This window comes from Salvelinus sp. IW2-2015, linkage group LG22 (genome assembly GCF_002910315.2).
Source record: "Salvelinus sp. IW2-2015 linkage group LG22, ASM291031v2, whole genome shotgun sequence".
NCBI classification, from domain to species: Eukaryota; Metazoa; Chordata; class Actinopteri; order Salmoniformes; family Salmonidae; genus Salvelinus; species Salvelinus sp. IW2-2015.
This window is the reverse complement of record NC_036862.1, coordinates 573360-578669: the sequence shown is the minus strand read 5'-3', so window position 1 is coordinate 578669 and position 5310 is coordinate 573360.

Here is a 5310-nt window from a genome sequence, read left to right as displayed (position 1 = left end):
ATTTTATTGGGTACTAGGGGTGGGTTATAGGTTTCACACACTCAAACACAAACATGACAGATTAACATGCCAGACAAAAAACATCCAGGACAAACTCAACCTGATGGGCACACATTTCTCTGTTGATGACATCTAAACAATGATAAAGTAACCATCCTCATGGTTTTATTATTTTGAAGTTCATTGAATGCCAACCATTTCAATTCACGGCATTTTTTCCCCCAGCACCCTTTAAGAATGCTTGCACTTATTTTTCTCTCAGAACTTCAAATTCTCATTGATGTGAGCAGGCGGTTTCTCCAACAGGAAGATGATGTCTACCTACCTCGCTCATTAGTAGTATTTCAAAGTGTAAACAATCCAAAGACAGTATTTTTACATTGCTGTAAAACAATATCTCAGTTTGTTATGCCCCATGGGATCCTTGTTATTCATCAGTAAATATAATCCAACCACTGTCTGAACAGGGCACTTCCTTATTTGGCTTAATTTGGATAGGCTAAGAGAACTATAACAGAAAAGTACATTTCAAACATATGATTGCTTGTAGATTGAGTACATTTTGTTTGGGATCTTTTGATAGGTGGTTGTATGGTTTCAAAGTAGCCCTGTATAGATAACAGTACACATGATAAAGTTTATATGGCAGGGAATAACTCTGGGTTTTCAGTGAATTTATGTAAATCACGAGGCTCATTTGAATTTCCTGCAGCACAGGAATATTCTTTCGGCGACAACAGAGTGATCAAATTAGGATAGGATCTGTACTTGGTCCCACTTTGTACAATCATCAAACTCAAGGATCGCTCAGTGATGTGTAGGACATCCATGCATGTACCACAACATATCACCAGATGGCAGAATTATCAAACTAATCAGTTTGCCCACAATACGGACCCCAAACTGACCACCAGACGCAACCATTTTTCTATGTAGTTTGTCTTCGTGGAGTTTGCAATTTAAACCAAATCATTAAGCATCCGCTCAGCAACGCAGATGCTCGCGAGCAGTGTGGTTAAAATGACTTATTAACATATACTGGTTAAATTATTTTGCAATGCTATCACAACCAACGTTGCCGGTTTGGGGTCCGTGTAGGATATCATGTGAACCAAAAGGCATGTAAACTATGATTTCTGTATGCTCTTATAGTTGCTCTTCCAGGTGATGTACAGTTGGACTATGTGTGCCCATGCTCCCTTATCAGAGCTCCTTAGCCTGTTGTATTAATTCCTCGTTATTTTTGTCAATGTAGAAACTGTCAACCATACATGCAGCACTTTATGACATGGAACCCTCCTAGTCAGAATATGAAGTGTAGTGTACATTTAATTTCAAGTTACTATATCCAAGAGTGAGATTAAAATCTCTCTTGGGGTCCAAGATATATGGAGTACAAAACCTGCCGTAATTAGAAATAAAAACATAAATAAATGCGCACATAAATAGATAAATACATGAATAAATAAATGCACATGTAAATATGTACATTACTTTTTCTTCATTTATTTATTTCTGTATTCTTCCTCCAATATGATAACGAGGGGGTGTCAAGCAAACGTATGTAGGTGGTATCTAACACAAAAGTGGTTGATCAACGCAGCAGTGCGTTGCTCGATTGCATGTGCCGATGGTGCGCTCAGTGCGACATAAGTGTTCAAGTGTTTCACATTAGCACCTCTCAAACAATAACGTATCAATATCATATATGTCACTTTTTTATTCAACATTGGAAATTGGAGATAAAATAGATTACATGCTGCTGTGCGGCAAACGCACCACAAAAACACAAAAATATAAAATAGAACATTACAATAAGGCACCGGACTACAGCTGTATAGTTTTGAACCTTAAAGAAGAAGGAGTCGACCGGGATTGGTGAGTAGAATGTCAAGTTTGCCAGAAAAGCATGGTAAGCTAACGTTACTGAGTGAGTGTCACACTAGCTAGCATGGCTACATCTGATGAAGTTGAGTTGGCCAGCTAGCTGGCTGCATTTTACAGACAGATTCTGTTTTACAGGATCGTGATGTGTGTCAGAAGCAATGCATGTTAACTAGCTAAGTCAGTTAGAGCACATTAGCTAGCTAATAATTTTGTTGTCATGATGGAATAAATCACATATGTAAAGCTAGCCAAATATGGATTAGCCAAATAGTGGAATGTGCTGTTCGCTTTAGCAGTTGTTAGTGAGATGAGACGTGGTGCAATAATATAAATAATAGCTTAGCTATAAATTCACATTTATGCCATGTAATTTGTTGTAGCCGATATCACAAAATGGCATGCAAACTTTTAATCAACTCTTTTTGTCATTCACAGACATGAATGTGAAGTAGGCAAACTGATACAAGAATCCTAAATACAGTTACTATTTTATTTTGTTATGAATACAGGCACCTTTTCATTTTGTTAACCTCTGCAGGTTTGTCATCTGATTTCTTGGAGCCTGGTGGAGATAGTGTCACGTTCCTGACCTGTTTTCTGTTATTTTTATGTGTTAGTCGGACAGGACGTGAGTTTGGGTGGGCAGTCTATGTTATGTGTTTCTATGTTGGTTTTGGGTGACCTGATATGGTTCTCAATTAGAGGCAGGTGGTTTAACGTTTCCTCTGATTGAGAGCCATATTAAGGTAGGTGGTTTCACATTGTTGGTTGTGGGTGGTTGTTTCCTGTGTCTGTGTTTGTTGCACCATACGGGACTGTATCGTTCTTCGTTCGTTCGTTCGTTCGTCGTCGTTCGTTCGTTCGTTCGTTTGTTTGTTTGTAGTCAGTACTTGTTCGTTCGTTCTTCGTTACATGTAAGTTCGTAGTCCAGGTCTGTCTACTTCGTTTGTTGTTTTGTATTTTGTTCAAGAGTTTTTCGTCTTCGTCTGTTTGTTGTAAATAAATAATATGTCTAACTACAATGCTGCATTTTGGTCGAATCCATGCTCCTCCTCGTCCGAGGAGGAGGAAGATGAAGAAGACCGTTACAGAAACCACCCACCAAACCAGGACCAAGCAGCGTAAGTTTGAGCAGTGGAATACTAAACAGGAATGGACATGTGGAGGACGTGTTAAACGGCAAGGGTTGCTACACATGGGAGGAAATCCTGGCTGGAAGGGATCGCCTCCCATGGGAACAGCTGGAGGCAGTGAGGAGAGCGGAGGCAACCGGAGAGAGGAACCGGAGATATGAAGGTACGCGGCTAGCACGGAAGCCCGTGAAGAAACCCCAAAAATTTATTGGGGGGGCTAAGAGGTAGTGGGCCGAGGGCAGTAGGAGACCTGCGCCCACTTCCCAGCTAACCGTGGAGAGCGGGAGTACGGGCAGACACCGTGTTACGCAGTAGAGCGCACGGTGTCTCCTGTATGTGTTCATAGCCCGGTGCGGGTTATTCCACCTCCCCGCACTGGTAGGGCTAGATTGGGCATTGAGCCAGGTGCCATGAAGCCGGCTCAACGCGTCTGGTCTCCAGTGCGTCTCCTCGGGCCGGCATACATGGCACCAGCCTTACGCATGTGTCCCCGGTTCGCCTACATAGCCCGGTGCGGGTTATTCCACCTCCCGCACTGGTCGGGCGACGGGGAGCATTCAGCCAGGTAAGGTTGGGCAGGCTCAGTGCTCTAGGGAGCCAGTACGCCTGCACGGTCCGGTATTTCCGGCGCTACCTCCCCGCCCCAGCCCAGTACCACCAGTGCCTACACCACGCACCAGGCTTCCAGTGCGTTTCCAGAGCCCTGTTCCTCCTCCACGCACTTTCCCTGTGGTGCGTGTCTCCAGTCCAGTGCCTCCAGTTCCGGCACCACGCATCAAGCCTCCTGTGCGTATCCAGAGCCCTGTACGCACTGTTCCTTCTCCCCGTACTCGCCCTGATGTGTGTGCCCTCAGCCCGGTACCACCAGTGCCAGTACCACGCACCAGGCCTATAGTACGCCTTGAGAGTCCAGTGTGCCCTGTTGTTGCTCCCCGCACTAGCCTGAAGGTGCGTGTCCTTAGCCCGGTGCCTCCAGTTCCGGCACCAAGCACCAGGCCTACAGTGCGCCTCATCCGGCCAGAGCTATCCGTCTGCCCAGCGCCATCTGAGTCATCCGTCTGCCAGCGCCATCTGAGTCATCCGTCTGCCCAGCGCCATCTGAGTCATCCGTCTGCCCAGCGCCGTCTGAGTCACCGTCTGCCAGAGCCGTCTGAGTCATCCGTCTGCCCAGCGCGTCTGAGCCATCCGTCTGCCCAGCGCCGTCTGAGCCATCCGTCTCCCCAGCGCCGTCTGAGCCATCCGTCTGCCCAGCGCCGTCTGAGCGCATCCGTCTGCCAGCGCCGTCTGAGCCTCCGTCTGCCCAGCGCCGTCTGAGCCACCGTCTGTCCCGAGCCATTAGAGACGCCCGTCTGTCCCGAGCCGTCAGAGCCGTTCGTCAGTCAGGAGCCGCTAGAGCCATTCGTCAGTCAGGATCCGCCAGAGCCGCCAACCAGACAGGATCCGCCCCGAGCCGCCAACCAGACAGGATCGCCAGAGCCGCCAACCAGACAGGATCCCCGAGCGCCAACCAGACAGGTCCGCCAGAGCCGCCAACCAGACAGGATCTGCCAGAGCCGCCAACCAGACAGGATCTGCCAGAGCCGCCAACCAGACAGGATCTGCCAGAGCCGCCAACCAGACAGGATCAGCCAGAGCCGCCAACCAGACAGGATCTGCCAGAACGCCAGTGAGCCATGAGCAGCCAGAGCCGCCAGTGATCCATGAGCGTCCAGAGGCCGCCAGCCAGCCATGAGCGTCCTGAGCCGTCAGCCAGCCATGAGCGCCTGAGCCGTCAGCCAGCCATGAGCGTCCTGAGCCGTCAGCCAGCCATGAGCGTCAGAGCCGTCAGCCAGCCATGAGCGTCCAGAGCCGTCAGCCAGCCATGAGCGTCCAGAGCCGTCAGCCAGCCAATGAGCGTCCAGAGCCGTCAGCCAGCCATGAGCGTCCAGAGCCGTCAGCCAGCCATGAGCGTCCAGAGCGTCAGCAGCCATGAGCGTCCAGAGCCGTCAGCCAGCCATGAGCAGCCCCTCAGCCCAGAGCTGCCATTAATCCAGAGCTGTCTCTCTGTCCGGAGCTGCCCTTCAGTCCGGAGCTGCCCTCTATCCTGAGCTACCTCTCTATCCTGAGCTACCTCTCTATCTCTGACCTTACCTCTCTGTCCTGAGCTACCTTATCCCGGTGCTGCCCTTGTCCCGGTGCTGCTCCTTATTTCGATGTTCCCTTTAAATTAAGTGGGTGTAATGGGAGGGTGTCATTCGGAGGGGGAGACGTAAACTGGGATTGACTATGGTGGGGTGGGGACCTCGCCCAG